Genomic DNA, 20,748 nt, shown 5'->3' with positions numbered 1-20,748 from the left:
GGCTCAAGCTTGAGTATGGTAAAGCAGTACCCTATCCAAGTGAACTGTTTTGCTCATACTCTTTCAATATATTTTTTTTACTTTTGACTAGAGATATTTCTGGGGTGATGGTGTCAGAGTGGAGAATAGAACCTGAAAGCTAGGTTAGGACAGAGAGTGGCTCCCAAACTTGAAAAGGTAAATACATACAATTAACTACTTGCCATATCAATCTGACCCAGGGCCCAAGTATATTCATAATTAACACAGGGGCCTATGACCTCCAGGTCTCTGTCAGTTTGATCTCACAGTCAGTGGTCACAGGTAGGAACATTCTTGGCTGTTCACGTTGTAGGACCATAATTTACATGTAAATGTATTATACAAATATATCAAAGAGAGACTTTTAAAAACTGTTCTTGTCTTTGCTAGAACAGCATCTACCCACTTCTTCTTCCTCTTTAATACTTAAAAAAATGTCTCTTATTGGGGCAGGGATAGATAGCATAATGGTTATGCAAAGAGCCTCTCATGGCTGAGGCTCTGAAGGCTCAGGTTTAATCCCCTGCGCCGTGATCAACCAGAGCTGAACAGTGCTCCATTAAACAAAAAAAGCCTCTTTTTTTTCTGGCTTATGTTTCTGTTTTGGGGTCTTCTTTATTGTATGTTACCTTATTGAGTGTTAAATTTTCCTTTTTTCCCCCTGTGGAACACCTTCAGTAACATGAAAGGCTATTCTGGTAATAGAAAACTCCTTTAGTTATTTGTATATCTGATATTGCTTTATTGCTTCTTCATACTTGGATGATAGTCTTGCAGAATTAAGTATGTGTGGTTGACAGTTGTTTTCTTTAATACCTTGAATATACAACCCCACTCTCTCTTGGCCTCCCTGCTTCCTTCTAAAAAGTCTGATGCAAGTCTGATCATACTGTCTTTATAAGTCACTTTCTTCTTTTATTGTTCAGCTCTGGCTTATGGTGGTGTGGAGCATTGAACCTGGACTTCAGAGCCTCAGTCATGAGGCTATTTCTGCATAACCATTAAATAAATCTGTAATTAACCCGGTGTGCACACTTCTGCCCCCTATTCCTTTTATTTGTCCCGTGTGATTCTCCTTGAAAGGGTAACTACCTTTACAAATTTCATACTGCACTCGAGTCATTCAGTTCCTAAACTATCTACCCCCTAAAGTTATGTTTTGTACTTGACTTTTGATAGTTTCACAATGATATGTGTTGGTGTGGTTGCCTGTACTCGTGTGGGGGACCTCGCAGCAGGGGAGAGTCGATACTGGCCTTTCATGCTAACTCTAGTGGCTAACAACAGGAAAAGACCAGGAGACCACTTGGTTGCAAATGATCTGTTTATTGTACAGAAGGCAAGGTTTAAATAGCAGAAGGAAACAAAGGACATTTTTCACATGTGACAATAATTATGGGTTTTGAAGTTCAGAACCCTCATGGTGAAGGGTCTGAGGAATGAAGAGAATTGATACGGGTAGAGGAGAGTTCAGGAATGATTAGTGGCTATTGGGTAAGAGAGTCAATTAGCTGAAGGTATTTAGAAAAACATGTCCCCACAACCATGACCCTTGCCCACAAAAAAGAGGCAGACTAATTCTACAAGTGGTATTTATATTTTAAAACCCAAGAAGTTAAAATGTTTAGGCAACTCTCAATGATTTTGTCATTTTATTCAGTGAAACATTTTGTATTCACTGAGGGAAAAGCATTGGGTAAAGGGATCCACAGTATTTGGTAGACTTAATATTACCATGTATAGGTGGCTAATTCCTTCTGTCCCTGGCATAGTTACCACCCTTGGAAATATTGCTCCTTCTAAGTAGTGCTGTCATGAAAGCTACAAGTTGTCAGGTTGGAAGTAATGATCAAAGGGAACAATGGCTTTTGATTTCTCACATCTACCCTATTGGCCAGTCCTCCTCATGTCGAGTTGTGGAAAAAATGGACTAGTAAATTGCTTAGTTTTCTAATGATGCTATTCTGGTTCTGTGTAGCCTTTGAAATCCTTTAGTTAAACCCAACAAATCAAGATTTGTTGTATTGAACCTATCAGCATAAACAACCTTCTTAATTCAACTTGTTGGTCACCATCATCCATAATTAAGATCCATTTACTTGCAAAAAACAATTATCTTCATCTTATGACAAAGGCTACTGATTATTTCCCCTACATCTAGCCTGATGTGTAGAATCTATAGATTTTATAGAGTTTACTGATTACTTTTCCCCTAGATCTAGTCTGATTTATTGATCAACCTGAGAAAAAGTTGATCAAATTGATATTGGGACAGAATTCAAAGGAGAAGGAACAGACTCTTGACATGATGATATTGTGCGGTCAGGAAAGGGAAACCCTGAGATCATGTGACTTGTCTATGGCATTCTGATTGCTTTCACAGGTCATGTTTATTGTGCCATCAAATTCCCATGTGGCAGAAGAAGCCCATCCTACGTCACAGATCAAAGGTGTGATGAAGGCAACAAATAAACTGGCAAATCTTTCAGAAAATTTTTATGAAATGGTATCTGGAAGCCCTGCAGAAATAGCAAGAATCTAATTTTGATTCATAATCCATAAGAATTTCAAATCAGTGTACATTTCCTTCTAAGAACTCACTAGCCTATTTCAGTAGAAGTTAAAAATACAAACCACTGTTACATGATCTGTAGAGACTAACCTTTATTCCTATCTCTTCAGAACTTTATATGATGACACTGAGTGAATAAAAGTTGACAGTGAAAGAACAGAAAGATGATGAAATGAGGCTCCCTAGAGATCACATGTTTCTGCCTCCTCCCATTCTCTTAGAACTGACATTCATAGTCTTCCTCACTTTCTGTTTCTTTAACTTTCCTTCTCTCCTAAATGTTCTTTAGAACCGCAGTCATTCCTGGTACACACAAACCAAAACTTGAGTGTCAGTACAGAAATGAAAATCATATCATGGATCAGATTTGACTTCATTTTCTTTCTTTCTTTTTTTCTCTTTTTTTTTTTTAAGCGAAACCATGATTTACCAGACAGTGTTGCCATGTGGGCATAGTTTTTTGTCTCCTTCGGATAAGTGTCTTCGAACCAGTTCCACCACTAATTTAGTTCTCCACCACCATCATACAATGGTTCCCATAATTCCAGTCAACTTCTTCCCCCCCATACACTTTTGTTTTTAAATTTTTGCCACCAAGGTTATTGCTGGAGCTTACTGCCTGCACAAAGATCTACCATTTCTAGAAGCTATTTTCTTTTTCTCTTTTCTTTTTTACCTTATATAATCAGAGAGAAATAGAGTGGGATAGGAGGAGAGGATGAGAAAGAGAGACATCAGCAACACTGCGCCATCACTTGTGAAGTTTCCTTCTTGTAAGTGGGTCTTGGCTTGCTGTGATTTTTTTAGTACATTTTCATGATAACTTTATCTCTAAAATATCTTATTTAGTTAAAATTTGCTGAAAATATACTACATGGAAAATATGTAGCAGTGAACTAATGAACCAAGCTGTCTATGATGGTTTAGTTCTAAAGTTATTCTTCAGAAAGTTGTTTAATCATATCTGACACGGAGTTCTCAATTAAATTTGGCCATAAAACCTGGACAAATGTCTGTTTCTTTTCTTTTTCCCTTTTTACTGGTCTCTCTTCACCATATTAAAAGTCTTCTGACTGGGTGGGGATAGATAGCAAAATGGTTATACAAACAGACTCTCATGCCTGAGGCCCCGTTAAGTCCCAGGTTCAATCCTCCGCACCACCAAAAGCCAGAGCTGAGCAGTGCTCTGGTTAAAAAATAAAAATGAAATAAATAAAAAAGACTCTTCTGATGTAGGAAATGAAAGCAACTAAATATCTATTAAGTATATATACAAACTTATGTCTGTATTTACTCATTTTTCACTAAAATTTATATTTATCATGACTTTACAGTACTTTGTATTTTTGGAGCCTCAGGCATGAGAGTCTCTTTGCATAACAATTGTGCTATCTACCCCTGAGGCTTTGCATTTTTGGAATACAATTTCAAATTTTGGCTTGTGTGATTCTTTTACCACATCAGCAGCAAACCTCCCCCACCCTATCAAATTCAGCCCTGCTATCCATTTCTTGCATACACTTCTCTTTTTTTGCTCTGGCAACATCTACGTTTCATTATGTCCAAGAGCCATTTTTTGTTACATGCTTCTAGTTCTTTTGCCTTGGTTATTTCTATTCCACACAAGTCAGAGTGAAAGTTTCCAGTGATTTTCTTTTCTCGAGAACTCTCACAAGGCTAAACATGAACCTTCCATATGACCCAGTAATTCCTCTCTTGGGGATATATCCCAAAGGCTCCATAACATCCAACCAAAAAGATATGTGTACTCCTATGTTCATAGCAGCACAATTCGGAATAGCTAACACCTGGAAGCAACCCAGGTGCCCAACAACAGATGAGTGGCTGAGAAAGCTGCGGTATATATACACAATGGGATACTATGTAGCTATTAAGAACAATGAACCCACCTTCTCTGACCCAACTTGGATGGAGCTAGAAGGAATTATGTTAAGTGAGCTAAGTCAGAAAGATAAAGACAAGTATGGGATGATCCCACATATAAACAAAAGTTGAGAAAGAATAACAGAAAGGAAAACTAAAAGCAGGATTTGACTAAATTTGGAGTAGGGCACCAAAGTAAAAACCCTGTGGTGAGGGTGAGAGGGTGGATGTTTGAGGGGGGGGGCGAGGGGAAGGGGGGTATGGGATGGGACACAGTCTTTTGGTGGTAGGAATGGTGTTTATGTACACTCCTATTAATTTGTAGTCATATAAATCATGATTTAATTAATATGAGAGGGGAAAATTGAATGTCTTAAACTTTTTAAAGCACAGACTGAGTCTTTTTAATACATAGACTGAGTCTTTGATATGTTGACTCTCTTAAAAGCTTAGACCAGGGAGAACAGAAGCAACTGGTGGTATAGCTATATACAAATAATGTCAAAGGACAGAAATTATGGTGATGTTGTGTATGATGCAGCAAATACTAACAAAGGGACATTTCAAAGTTCACCCAGTTGCCAAATAATGTGATTAAGAGCTATAACTATCTATCTATTGTCTTCTTAAACCCTAAGATAGCAGGAACCTTCCGTTTCCTCAATAGAACCTGTATTTCTCCCGGACCTGGAACCTCTAGGGTGGGGCTCACTTTCCTGCATGCTTCTCTCAAGTTATTATTTTTTATTTGATTTAACCCCATTTATTTATTTTGACACCCCCCACTTGTTATTAGAACTGATTTTCTGAGGCCAAAATCAAGGAGAAGATCCCCTGTAGGTTCTTCTATGTATTGTAGGCTTTTTTACTTTGATATTCAAATTAGTATTCCATTTTTTTAGTTCATCATGTGTGTGTTGTAGTGATCTAGTTTCGCTCACTAATTTATTATAGTTTGTTCCTTTCTTTTTTTCTGACTTATAGAATTTATTTTATTTATTTATTAGGGTTTAATATTTTATAGTAAATACAATAGCTTGTACATGCGTAACATTCCCTAATTTTCCACATAACAATACAACCCCTACTACATGCTGAACCTTCAGGACCTGAACCTCCCCCCCCACACACACACACACAGCCCAGAGAGTCTTTTACTTCAGTGCAATACACCAACTCTAGTCTAAGTTCTGCTTTGTGTTTTCTCTTCTGATAGTTTGTTCCTTTCTTAAGGTGACTATTATGTTCTTCCAAGGAAAAAAAAGATTTGAAAAACTCTCTTTTCTCTACTAACCTATACAGATAAAGACTGCAAAGCTGAGTTTGACACTCTGTGAATTCCCATCCACCGGTGTCCTCAGTAATGTCCCCTTTAATTTTTTTCTTTAAATTTTTATGAGGCAGTCACTGATTAAGTTTCATTATAGACCTCCACATGTTACACATGTCATTTAGAATTTCTAAGATGGGGGAGTCAGGCAGTAGCACATCGGGTTAAATGCACATGGCACAAAGCGCAAGGACCAGTGTAAGGATACCGGTTGGAGCCCCTGGCTCCCCACCTGAAGGGGAGTCGCTTCACAAGCGGTGAGGCAGGTCTGCAGGTGTCTATCTTTCTCTTCCCCTCTCTGTCTTCCCCTCTTTTCTCCATTTCTCTCTGTCCTATCCAATAATGACGACAACAAGGACAACAAAAGGGAATAAGTAAATAAATAAATATTAAAAAAAGAGAAAAAAATTTATATATATAAAAAATAATTTCTTTTTTTATTTTATTTATTTATTTTTTTAAAAAATAATTTCTAAGATGGAGAGAAAAAAAGGAATAGTTAATCTGTTTCAGATGGTACTCAGTGGGGCTTTGTGGTTCGAAAAAGCTGTTAAGAGGAAAGATGTAGATTTAAACAGATTTAAACTGTGATGTGCGGGGTGCGGCGAGGTGTCTGCATGTCTCCATAGCCTCCCGCACTCATTAGCTTCATGGCAGACATCACAGCACAGGGGACAGGTAGGTTAAGAGGCACATCTTTCTAAGATATGGGGGTGCGGTATTTCTCATCCATGGGTTCTATGACCTTTGTCAGTGGAGTGAAAGCAGACGAGGCAACCTCCCATTGCGCCATTTGACGCTGTTGTATAGATGGGACCCAGCCATTTTTAAATGCAGGGTTTTTGTTGTTGTTGTTTTTTCAGCGGGGGTGATGGTTAGACGGTAACCTTTGCTTCAGAGGACAGAAGTGATAACAACCCCTTAAAATCTAGTGCTAGTCATTTCTTTTAAATTTTTTATTACCTTTATTTATGTGATAGAGAGAGTCAGAAATCAAGAGGAAAAGGGAGGGATATAGAGACGAAGAGAGACAGAGAGATACCTGCAGACTTCCTTCACCACTCGCAAAGCTTTCCCCCTGCGGGTGGGGACTGAGGGCTTGAATCTGTGTCCTTGCACATTGTAGCACGTGTGCTTAACTAGGTGCACCACCACCCAGCACCTAGCAGTAGTTATTTTAGTTATTTAGTTATGTTTCTTCTCTAAGTGCCTAGACACTCAAGAAACTGATGAAAGCAATATTGTCGATGGCTTGGCTGATTATTTTACATGCTCTCGGTGAATCTACTTCCATGGATTTCAGTCTCTACCTGTGATATGTTTATTAGAATTTAACATTTAGGTAGAGATTTGATGCATGCAGAATAGCTAGAGATGTTGTAGGGAAGAGGCAGGGCCAAGATAAACTGTGACCTGACTTTGCCTTCCAATTATCATTGGCATCATCTGATTATCACTGGGACCCTCACGATACAAACTACAGTAGGTCTTTAGACATTTTAAGAATTTTTGAGGGAACCTGGGGGTGGTGCACCTGGTTGGACACACATGTTACAATGCACAAGGACCCAGGCTCGAGCCCCTGGTCCCTACCTGCAGGGGGAAAGCTTTGCAAGTGGTGAAGCAGTGCTGCAGGTCTCTGTCTCTGTCTCTCTCTCTCTCTTTCCCTCTCTATCACCCCCTCTCAATTTCTGCTTGTCTCTAGCCAATAATTAAATAAAGATAATTAAAAAGTTTAAAAAAATTTTTTGAGGTGTGGATATTTAAGATGGCATAATGTGTAACTCTAATATCTCCACCATATTCACCATGCTAAGGTGACCGTTATCCATTTTGTTTGTGTTGCTTTTGAGGGACTTAAATCTCTTCTGCGAAGTCTAATTTTCTGGTAATATTGGACCATTAGCATTTCTGCTTGATTAGGTAGTGGTCAGCCGATGGTTGTAATATATATGTCCTCAAGACCCTCTCAAATCACAAGTCTTCTATTCTTATCTACTAGACAGTGTGTGAACGTGTCCCCACAATATGCCTTATGGGTAAGCACGTACAAAGACTATGATTGATTATGTAACTCCCAGTCTGTCAATCATGGAATCTTAGACTCCTCCCAAATTTTTGCTTTAAAACACACTCAGTCCTGCACTCCAGGGCTCATTTCCTCTCTGAAGTTTGAGCCTTCTCCTTCTATGAGAGTAACTATTTACCAGCACTGTAATTGAAATATTTTCTTCAAACTCTTGTCAGCCTTCAAGTCTTTGCTGGCCCTCACCAGGACAGAATGTCAACAAGGTGACATTTCCACATTTGAAAGTTGTTTGAGGCTATCTTGCAAAATCGTCATATCATTTTTTTCACTCTTTCCGTGTTTTTCATTTTTCTATGATTCTATTTGATTCTATAATATCATCCATGTGATTATAGATCTGTGTTCGATTATTCTATCATCTTAAGTTCTTAGTGTTTCTCATAACTAAATCTTATGATTTCTTTGTTTTATAAGTGACCTTTTGATGGCATTCTCATATGATCCTACTCTGTGGCCTTCCTTCCTTCCTTCCTTCCTTCCTTCCTTCCTTCCTTCCTTCCTCCTATCTTTCTTTGCCACCAAGGGGATTAGATTCTACACAATGACTCCACTGCTTCCAGAAGCTATTGTTTTCCCCTTTTTGTTCTATTTTTATGATTGAGACAGAGAGAAATAGAGGAGGGGGTTATAGGAGAAATGTCTGCAACACTGTTCTATCATTCATGAAATCCCACCCCCCCGCAGGTGGGTATCAGGAGCTTGAGCCTGGGTCCTTATTCATGGTAATATGTGTTCTACTAGATGTGCCACTGACTGGCTTCTAGGATTACTTGTTATTAAGCAAGAATCTTGCAACCTTTTTGTGAACTCCAACGTAATATTTATCCAGATACAGATGACTTTCTATACGTACCTTTTAGTTTTCAGAACCGTCTAGGGAAGTTATGAATGTGGGCATCTGGTCTTAGAATTGATAAATATAATAATAAATAAGTCTGTTGTTTTATAAGACAAAAAAGTTTGTAAGTAACTACCTCACCCACCCACCCCATAATGGAATTTATATATTATTTACTAGTTCAGTGTCCTTAATCTTTAAAGAACATTGCAGTTAGATATTTTAAAGCATGAGAAATTCTCTCCTTAATCCATCTAGTAGAATTACTGTGTTGATTTTTTTGTTATGTGCTGGATTATAATTATTAAATATAATTACTTAAAGTTTTAAGTCTTGCTCTTATAACGAAGATTACTTTGGTAAACTTCTTCAGATCTAATAAAATGTCAGAATAATATTTTATTTTGTACAAATCTGAGAGAGAGAGAGAGAGAGCACAGTACTAAAACTTTCTTCAAAGCTATGGGTGTCGGTCTAGCTTTTCGGATGGGAGAGAGATGACCAGGGACTCATGGCTGAGCTGGGAAGGCAGCTCAAACTTTATTGACGAGCGGGGATGCAGTTCAATCTAGCTCTAATCATAATCCTGTCCTTATATATCTCCTGAGGCGGAAATGTCAGGTTAGAAGAGGATATATGTAGGATAAGGGGTGGGGAGAAGGAAAAAGCAAAGCCTGCGAACCAGTGGGGATTAAACCAGTGCGAACAATACAATGATTATGTAAATAGACCACAAGCAATGCAACAGAAGGGGTCTTAGAAGCAGAATTTAGAAGCAGACCAACATATGGGAACCAGGTTCAAAACAAGTTCTCACACGGAAAAAGTAGCACACCATCCAGGTAAGATATTCACCAGCCCAAAATATAAACACATTTCAATGATACAGGAAGAAAAGAAAAAATTATTGACTATATGATCTACCTACCTTTTTATGAGTTTGATATTATTTTTGCCACTTTGGGCATGATGAACTAAATCGATGGAAGATAGGGATGCAGAAGGTGGAAGGTCTGGCTTCTATAATTGCTTCCCTGCTGAACATAGGCACTGACAGGTCGATCCATACTCCCAACCTGGAAAAAAACTCTTTCATGCCTGAGCTTTCAATGCCCCAGGTTCAGTCCCCAGCATCACTATGAGCCAGAGCTGAGAAGTGCTCTGGTGAAAAAAAATAAATAAGCAAATAAATATATAAGCAATGCATCTGGCTTGCATCCTCTTACCCAATTAGAACTTCTTTGTAAAATGGAACTACTCACAGATATGAGAGAGAGATACCGCAGCCCCAAAACTTCTTCCAGTGCCATGGAATCTGGCTTTGAACCTGGGCTGTGTACATGACAAAACTGGTATACTATCCAGGTGAGCTATATCTCCAGCTCTATGTTTTCTTCTGTTCTATGAAAGACTGAGGGACAGGTGAGCACACATGTTACAATGTGCAAGGATCTGAGTTCATATCCCTGCCCCCCGACCTGTAGGGGGAAAGCTTTGCTAGTGGTGAAGCAGGCTGCAGGTGTCTGTCTGTCTCCCTCCCTCTCTATCTCCCCTTTCCCTCTTGATTTTTGGATGTCTATATTCAAAAAATAAATAAATATAATTTAAAAATTTAAAAGATTAAAGTGTCCATGAGCAGTATAAAGACTAAAACAAAATGGAACTTTACTTTGAAACTGGAAAGTAAGCAAAATCTCAATAAGTCAAGTGTAATGACTGCTACAAACAACAAAGATTAGGACAGGAATTTGGAGTGAATGCAGAAAGACTAGTAAAGACAACATATACTATGGCCCCTGATTACAGAGAATAATTATCAGAAAGAAGGGCCTCAATTAATAGACAAAACATACATTGTTGTCAGCAATTCTAAGACCAGACGCCCACATTCATAACTTCCCTAGACACATTCTGTCCCGGTGAGGGCCAGCAAAGACTTGAAGGCTGACAAGAGTTTGAAGAAAATATTTCAATTACAGTGCTGGTAAATAGTTATTCTCATAGAAGGAGTAGTAAGTTGAGGTTTCAGTTGTATGCTTAAAATTTTTACCTGTGTTTTCCTTCCTGTTGTTAGTTCATTGTGTCAGGATCCTTATCGATTGGAGCAGGAGCTAAAACTACAAGAGGGCTGGTGAGTGACATTTCTTCTTTGTTCTTGTTCTAAAATAAGGATTCAAAGAAAATACTTATTGTATTTTCTGAGTAGAAAGTAATCGTTAGCTTTTGAAATGTTGCAAGAAATTATGAGTAGTATCTAGTTGGACTGGTCTTCTAAAAATTGTAACGCACATTGGCTGGTGATTGAATCACTGACATGAGAATGAATTATTTGACCAGGCAGTAGTAAACATACTTTCAGAAAAACATAAAGAATTCCTTAGGGAACTTTTAGAAGGGGACAGGTCAAACAAACACTGTCACTTCAGATCCAACCTATGAAAGCACCAAGTACTCGCATGCCATGGTAGTTGTTGACCTGTCTATTAAAACGCTTGTTCCAATTTTATGTGAAAGAATTTTCATTCAGTTTCGCAATGGAAAGAATTAACAACAAGACAACTACTAATAGATAAGAGTCACATTAAAAATGTAACATTCCTTTTGATGCATTCTTCACAAAGCCAATAAACGACATAAATCCAGATCTCAGCAAATGTATCTGCTGGCTAAATATCATATTTGAATTTTATTGCTCAAGTGATAAATATCAAATTCTGAAATTTTATTGATTATTATATATTTTCAATTAATTAATTTTTTTTTTTTACCAGGACACTGCTCAGCTCTAGCTTACATTAGTTTTGGGAATTGACCCTGGGAGCTCAGAGTCTCAGGCATGAGTCATTTGGCATAGCTATTATGCTATCTCCCCAGCCCTCCTAAACTATGGGATTTTTAAATTAAGGTGATCTTTCTCTCATTCACATTTTTTTTCTTCCAACGTCATTGCTGGTCCTGGATGCTGGCACTACAAACCCACTGCTCCCAGTGGCCCTTTTTTCCTTTTTTAAAAATTTATCTTTACTCAATAGGACAGAGAAAAAATGAGAGGCAAGGAGAAAATAAAGATAAACACCTGCAGACCTGCCTCACCACTCGTGAGGCATCCCTGCTGCAGGTGGGGAGCAGGGTCTTGAACCTGGGTCCTTGGCACTTGATACAATATGTGCTTAACTAGGTTTTACGTCCAGCCCCATCTCCTTCACGTTTTCACTATATATAACCATTAAAATCTAACTCATGTTGCAGACACATTTGATCTCTCATGCTTTCCTGTGGAAGTCCCGTTGTTAAAGCATCTCTATTACTTCACCAAGAGAAGGGCATGCAGGGGGAAAGGAATAAACAGCACAGGAAATCAGAGACAGGAAGCATGGCAGCAGGAGAGAGACAGAGCATATGGAACTGAATGAGAAGTCAGATACCTGAAGGAGAGACTAGTAGAAAAGAGAAATAGACTGGACTGTCCAGCTTAGCAGGAAAAAAACACTAAAATCCCTGCAAAGAAGACTGATTTCTCCTTCTTCTCCTTCTCCTTCTCCTTCTCCTTCTTCTTCTTCTTCTTTTTCTTCCTCCTCCTCCTCCTCCTCTTCTTCTTCTTCTTCCTCCTCTTCTTCTTCTTCCTCCTCCTCCTCCTCCTCTTCTTCTTCTTCTTCCTCCTCTTCTTCTTCTTCCTCCTCTTCTTCTTCTTCTTCTTCTTCTTCTTCTTCTTCCTCCTCCTCCTCTTCTTCCTCCTCTTCTTCTTCTTCCTCCTCTTCTTCTTCTTCTTCCTCCTCTTCTTCTTCCTCCTCCTCTTCTTCTTCCTCCTCTTCTTCTTCTTCTTCTTCCTCCTCCTCCTCTTCCTCCTCCTCTTCTTCTTCCTCCTCTTCTTCTTCTTCTTCTTCTTCTTCCTCCTCCTCCTCTTCTTCTTCTTCCTCCTCCTCCTCCTCCTCTTCTTCTTTTTTTTTTTTTTTTTGCCTCCAGGGCTATTGCTGGTGCTCAGTGCCTGCACCCTGAATCCTCTGCTCCTGGAGGCCATTTTTTCTATTCCCCCTTTTGTTGCCCTTGTTTTGTTGATGTCGTTTGTTGCTGGATAGGATAGAGAAATGGAGAGAGATGGGGAAGACAGAGAGGGGGAGAGAAAGACACCCACAGACCTGCTTCACCGCTTGTGAAGTGACTCCCCTGCAGGTGAGGAGCGAGGGACTCCAACCGGGATCCATACACTGGTCCTTGCACTTCCTGCCATGTGCGCTTAACCCGCTGCGCTACCACTCAACCCCCGAAGACTGATTTTTTTTTTTTAATCAACACTCCCACTGGATTTATCTGAGTGATCTAAGCTTGTAAATAAGTTATCGTGGAGCCTCTGCTCTCAACTTGCAGGGGGGACGCTTCCTAAGCAGTGAAGCAGGTCTGCAGGTGTTTGTCTTTCTTTCTCCCTCTCTACCTCCCTCCTCCCCTCTCAATCTGTACTATCCAATAAAATGGAAGAAAAATGGCTGAGAGGAGTGGTGGATTAATAGGGCTGGCATAGAGCCCCAGCGATAACCCTGGATGCAAAAGGAAAGGAAGGAAGGAAGGAAGGAAGGAAGGAAGGAAGGAAGGAAGGAAGAAGTGATTATGTTTATGTTTTGGCAAAAGGCTAAAGCTGAAAGTTCTGGAAGGAAACTCACAGGTGTAGAGGCAAGAACAATAATTGAAATAAAGCAGATAGATTGTGATGGGTGGATGCAAACAGTGGCAGATGTAAATGATTGGTAGAGACACACCCAAGGGTGTTGTTAGATTGCTTAATTGGTTTTAATTCCTTTCTAGGTCCAAGCTAGTCTAGGAGTGAATATCACCAGCGCCATCTTTGCTGCAGTAGGCATGCCATTCACTACAGCTGGTTTGATTGAGTTCGAGTTATCTCATCCTCAGAGTAAAGAACATTGCATGGCCACAGCTGATTTATTGGTGAGTAGTCCATCTTTTCACAGGATTGTCGACAAGTCTAATCTCGGCTTTGGCAAAAGGAACAATAAGTCCACTCCAATTAGCGAATCATTGTGGGAACTTGAAGTGACGGAGAAAGAAGGCAATATTTTGTTGAGATATCAGACCCATGTCTCTGTTCCTTCTCTAGCTATGATGAGGAGATGTAGGAAAATGCTCAGACCCATACCTCCTAAGAGCTAGTTTCAAATAATTCAGTACCCACTCTGATATCTATGGGTATTTTTATACAGGTAGCCACTTTTACCTCAGCACCAAGTTCATAATATAAATTCTCAGTATCCTTTTATTTTTGTTTCTACATGTCTGTATCAATTTCCCTCATCTTGATGTTGTCTTTTAAAAGATTTATTTATTTATGTTTTGATTTGCTCAATGCATAGAACAGAGAGGAATTGAGAGGGGACAGGGAGCTAGAGAGATATCTGCAGCACTGCTTCCCCACCTATGAAGCTTTGCCCCTGCAAATAGGAGCTGGTGGCTTAAACCTGGGCACCTGTGTGCCCAACTTGGTGTGCCACCACCAGGCCCCAATGTTGTTCTTATTGCTTTATACCCCAACAAAATATGGGGAGACCGGAACTTCCTGAATTTAGGGCACTGGTCTATGGAACTCATAGTATCTGAAAGGACTACATGCTAATTTTCTTTACAATATCACCCCACCATCTTTTTTTAATTTTGATTTAATATTGACTTACAAAATTATAAGATAACAGAGATATAATTCTTCACCTTTCCCATCACCAGAGTTCTCTGTCCCCATTCCTTCCATTAGAAACTGCTTTAGTTCTCCTCAGTTCACAGATCAGTGTTGACTACTACTTCTATAACTATATATCTATATTTATATGTATTTGCCCATTTTTTTTTCCTACGGTCCTACCTTCTCTTCCTTTCCAAATCACACCTATTACTTCTGAGTGCTCTTCCTTTTATTTTATTGCTTTTCCACTTCTCTATCTGGGTCCTGATGGAATCGGAGTTCAGAGCCCACTAGTCATCTTCCCCTAACATTTACCCTTTGGGGAGTATGGATCAAATTTCGTTTTGAGATGCAGAAGGTGGAACACCTGGCTTCTGTAATTGCTTCTCCACTGAACAAGGGTTTATAATGATGTTCCTGATAGGAGTGAACAGTGATGGTGGAGAGGGGGGTCTATTAGAGGTCTAGACCCATTCTACCTATGGAGTAATTCAGGGGTTCTCTAACTAGAGCCCCAGATGATGGGTTGGTCTAGTATTGACCAAAAAGGCCATCGTTCAGTGAGCCAGTCTCTTGCCCTTTTCTAGCTTTTGTAGCCCCTTCTTTATCTGATGAGCTTAGACTTTCTCCCAGTTGTTAAAGTGCTGAGTGTCATTTGTTGTATCCAAACTAGTATTAGATTTATGTGCCCCCACCATTTTATGTGAAGTTAGAAAAGCTTCTCTGAGCTGATGATTATCTTTACAATTTAGCCCCCACCCATTTAAATGTATTGCACATTCTGTATCTACAATAGCTATTAAAGAGCGAGAGACTGGGGGGGAAATGACCATTTTATTGTTGAATAAAGAAAGAAAATATGTGACATTCATTAAGTCAATCACTGACTAGATGTATGAATGCAATTAGGAACCAGTTCTACTGCAGTGCTTCCTCTCCCTTGGCACTGTAATCTGTGGTCAATCTTTTGAATGTGTCATCTCTGTTCCTCACATGTCTTTGTTATGGGTTTGTTCCTAGGGTTTGGATAGTGTAGTGCTCATTTTTTTAAAAAAAATTTTATTTATTCATTTCCTTTTTGTTGCCCTTGTTGTTTTTATTGTTGTTGTAGCTAATGTTGTTGATGTTGTTATTGTTGGATAGGACAGAGGGAAATGGAGAAAGGAGGGGAAGACAAAAAGGAGGAGAGAAAGACAGACACCTGAAGATCTGCTTCACCACCTGTGAAGCAAACCCCCTGCAGGTGGGGAGCCATGTGCTTGAACCGGGATCCTTACGCCAGTCCACATGTGCTTAACCCACTGCGCTACCGCTCAACTCCCTTTTAGTGCTCACTTAAACTGTTCTAGAGTTCTGTATTTCTGTGTCCAGCTCTACCTTTGGATGCAAAGTGGCCTATTGTGCACCTGATGAAATGACCAAAGATGTCGGTTTTCATTTTTTTATTATTACATTTTTCTAAATCACATGAACTTAGAGGCTTCATACAAAGCTCATCTATTGACCTTCAGTTTTCATGAGTCAAAATTTTGGAAACTACTTATTTGGGTCTTATGTCTAGTGTCTCTTCAATGAAGACCATATGTAGAACTGCGTCCTTAGTCTATATTTTTAATCATTCATGGACGTGTAACTATTTCATTTAAGCCATGAAACTTCCGACTACTTCTGCTCTTAGGGCAGAAAGAAAAAACTAGTCTTGGGAAGCAATTACAGAAGCCAGACCTTTCACCTTCTGCTACCCACAATAACCTTGGGACCATACTTCCAGAGGGTTAAAGAACAGGAACGCTATCGGGCAGGGGATGGGATACGTAGTTCTGGTGGTGGGAATTGTGCGAAGTTGTACCCCTCTTATCCTATGATTTTGTCAATGTTTCCTTTTTATAAATAAAAATAAAAGAGCTAGTCTTTTATTGTTAAGTCTCTTTTAAAAGGTTTACAAGATCCATCAAGTCCACTCAGAGTAGCATCTTTTAAACTTTTAACTCAAAGTTAACTGACTTAATTGTTAAGTATGGGAAAGTCTGATCATCTGCACAGATCCCTCAAAGGGAGAGAATCATACGAGGGCAAAGGTAGTTGACATTATCTTAACATTCTGCTTGTCACAACTGAAGGTGAGCTTTCCTCATCACCATTATTCTCTCAAATAGCATGCCCATTCCATCTAGGTTAGAATAAAGTTCTCAATGGGAAGTTCCCTCAACAGGTTTTCTCTATTTACTAATACAGTCTCCCATGGACTATTGAAGAATCAGGGTTGTAACTTATTTATTGGTGGTGCATACCTACTCACTATTTTACTTTAAATCAGCTGTAAATCTTCCTGACTGTTAAGTAGATAGACTGTCACAGATGCAGAGGGTTAGGAAATGGGGAGGAAGAGACTAAGGCTAATGAGGAAAAATAAGAAGACAAGATTATCTTCTTCTAAGAGGTGAGGACCCCAAGGATATAAAATAGATATCATTATCCCATCAGCTGCTCATAGGTTTCATTACCCAAAGGTATAGGGCCAAACAAAACCCAAACCACATCATAGTAATAGCCTAAAGACATTAATTTTCTGGCATGCCCCATAATCTATTTCCTTGAGGGAGGGAACTGACATTGTATTACATCCCTCACTTCTACATCCCTTCCTCTCAAAAGAGAACTGAACTCATTCTGTGAGTGGACCTTTGCCTTATAAAATCCTAGAAGTTAAAGTATCTCCGCAATTTTCAGTGATTTTGTAATTTCAGTAAATGAAGCAATTTGTTTTTATTGAGTGAAGTATTTGGGTAAGAGAGAAAACTCTTTCATAACATTCACATCATAATAACTAATGTTCCCTTTTGTTCCCTTCGTAGTTACAGAACTGGGAAACATTTCCACTAACTACTAAGCACAGTAGTCCCAAGAGTTACAACGATGAGGGACTATGTAGGACAAGGATTAAAGTTTTTGAGGCCATGTATTGCCTAAGTTGTTTTCTTTTTCTTTTTTTAAATTTGTTTTCTTTTTAAAAAATTTTTTAATCAGAGCACTGCTCAGCTCTGGCTTATGGTGGTGCAGGAGATTGAACCTGAGACTATGGAGCCTCAGGCATGAGAGTCTGTTTGCATAACCATTATGCAATCTACCCTGTGCCCAATTGTTTCCTTTTTCATGTTCATACAGCTAGCCCTTCCTTACTTCACACTGAGTTAATGGAGGAAGAACTAGCATTGCCTTAGTTTTTTGATGATCATTGCTGCTCTAGGTCAGTTCTTCTAGCGTTTGCCCTTCTTCCGTAGCCAGTCAACAGCATCAGGTTGAGCCTGATGTAAAGTTTTGAGACCTCCTTTGAATCTGGAGAGGTGGCAGTCGTTGACTATGTGGGTCATAGTCTGTCTGTAGCCGCAGGGGCAGTTCGGGTCGTCTCTGGCTCCCCAGCGATGGAACATAGCAGCGCACTGTCCCTGGCCTGTTCGATAGCGATTGAGGAGGGCCCAATCATAACGTGCTAGGTCAAAGCCGGGTTGACACTTGCAGGGGTCTGTGATGAGGTGTTTGTTCTTTACCTCAGCTGACTGCCAATTCTGTTTCCAAGAGACTGGAACAGAGAAGTTCAGTGTAGGCATAGGGGACCAGATTGGTGACGAGACGTCAAGCGTTGGACAGGGTGGGTGAAGATATCCGCGTATATTGGCAGGTCCGGTCGAGCATAGACGTGGGAAATGAACTTAGATGATGCCGCATCCCGACGAATATCTGGTGGGGCGATGTTGCTAAGAACTGGCAGCCATGGAACTGGGGTGGAACGGATGGTTCCAGAAATTATCCTCATGGAGGAATATAATTTGGAATTAAACAAGTGGACATGGGGGCTATGGAACCGTACGGGGGCACAGTATTCTGCAGTGGAATAGCATAATGCCAGAGATGATGATCGTAGTGTGGAAGCGCTTGCGCCCCATGAGGAGCTGGCCAGTCTTGCAATGGTGTTATTCCTCGCGCCCACCTTTGCTGCAGTTTTTATGACATGTTCGTGAAATGACAGGGTGCGATCGAGAGTAACGCCAGGATAGACTGGCTGGGCTTCATGCCGGATTCTCGTATCGCCAAGCTGCACATTAAGCTCATGCGAGGCTGAGGCATGGTGTAGATGGAAAACAGATGATACCGTTTTTGCAGTGCTAGGGATTAGTTGCCATTTTTTACAGTAATCAGATATCAGAGACATGTCTTTCGTGAGTGTTTCCTCGAGGATGTCAAACTTGGATGCCTGAGTTGCACAGCAGATGTCATCGGTGTAGATGAACTTCCTTGAAGAAGTTTCTGGAAGGTCATTGATGTAAATATTAAATAGCGTAGGAGCCAGAACAGAGCCCTAGGGGAGGCCACTTGAGACAAGTCTCCATCTGCTAGATTTGTCACCCAGATGCATCTGGAATCTTCTGTTTTGGAGAAGAAATGATATAGTGTTGGCCACCCATGGAGGCAGGCATCTTTAGATCTTGACTAGGAGACCACAGTGCCAGACCGTGTCATAGGCTGCTGTGAGATCAACAAAGACAGCACCCATCTTTAAATTCTTCTGGAATCCATTTTCAATGTAAGTTGAGATCGACCCAGTTTGGGAAAGAGGAATTTCCCATGAGTGGTCATCCCACTTCCGTTTATCTTGTCCATCTCCAAAACTCTCTCCCTTTACACTGTCTGAACTCGAAGACACTTTAAAGAGGGTTAAACTGGGAATGGCTGCTGGCTATGATAACATCACCCCAGAACTCATTCTTAACTTGGGCCCTGCGGCATAAAGGGGCTCACTACATTCCTGTCCCACATCTTGGAATCCAAATCTATGCCCAAAATTTGGCGTCGTGCGAAGATAATAGCAGTTTTGAAACCAAAGAAAGACCCAACACTGGCCGCCAGCTATAGACCAATTTCTCTCCTCTCCGTGTGTTACAAACTCCTTGAGAGGCTGTTTCTGTCATGAATTTCTCCTCTTACAGAGAAATTCCTATCACCCACCCAAGCTGGTTTCCGCCCAGGAAGATCTACCTGTGAACAAGCCCTGGCCCTCTCTAGGTCAGTGCAGTCTTTGAAATGTTTTAGCCCTGGGCAGTAAATCATGATTGGCTGTGTTGTTGCCATCAGCACAAACTAAGAAGAATTCTCTTTTTTCACAAAACGTGTCGGTTCCCATTGTCTACACCTAAGATCCATTTGCTTGTAAGACATGTTTATCTGCACCTTGTGCCACAAGTTACTGATTTTTTCTCAAAGAGGAAGCTGATCTAAGAAGTGCTTGAGAAAGTTGATCTTGAGACTGAATCAGAGAAGGAAAAAAAATATGACTCTCCTTAAAGTATTGTGAAGCCAGGAAAGGGGAGCCCCGAGATGGTAGTGTGGACTCATCTATGAAACTCTGATTGATTTCACAGCTCATGTTCATGGTGCCATCAGATTCCCACATGGCAATTTCTTAATCCTTTAATATGTATTGGTATCATTATGCTTTGCAAGATTTTATTTGTATTTTACAATTTTGGGTATATAGTTTTTGCCGGGATAGCCTGAGGGTACTTCTTCCTGAGCTAGTGCTCTCTGGCTTGGAGAGAACTCAACTGGAGCCGATCTAGGCTGCTGCATGGGAGAGGGATCAGGAACTCGTGCCGCACCAACTTCGCAGGAGATACACTCTGGAACTCTCGGAGCCGGAAAGCAATTTCCAAGTGTCTTTAATCAGAAGAGCAGCTGTTTTTATACTCTCCAAGTAGGGTGGAAACAGGATGTGATATAGAGAGGGTGGAGAGAAAAGTGACTGGTGAAAATCAGAGTGTGACAAGGAGGGGGCAGAGCAGGCGAGAATCCTATCACTGAACCATCAATGCCCTGGAGGGAGTGCTTTATGTAAAAGTGATTTATGTAAATAGACCAAAGCTTTGAATGGGATTAAATCTATCCCTATATAGGCATATGGTTAAGCAGAAGCCAGGGGGAGCTGGCATACTATCCAACAAGTTTATATTCCCTTTTTCTCCTGATAAAATGGCAACAGCTTTAAGTTCCTCTAAGGAGCTACCTTTCCCTTAATCCTAATTTATGCACAAGCAGGGAGCTTAGTATACTCACAAATTCTTCTAGATCTGGGTCAGGACAATACTGTATAATTCAGATGTCATGACTGATCTTGCCACAGCCTAAGACAATCTCAGAAAAACTAGTTCTATGAATGAATGTAGAGTTCCTAAGAAGGACAATTCTGGTTCTTCTGCCTCACTGGCAAGGAGAGTTTCTTTCAACTTGTGTTTTGTGCAGCTCACTGACATCTGCAGCTCTAGGAGACTACTTGGCC

This window comes from Erinaceus europaeus, chromosome 17 (genome assembly GCF_950295315.1).
Source record: "Erinaceus europaeus chromosome 17, mEriEur2.1, whole genome shotgun sequence".
Taxonomy (NCBI): Eukaryota; Metazoa; Chordata; class Mammalia; order Eulipotyphla; family Erinaceidae; genus Erinaceus; species Erinaceus europaeus.
This window is presented reverse-complemented; position numbering follows the sequence as displayed.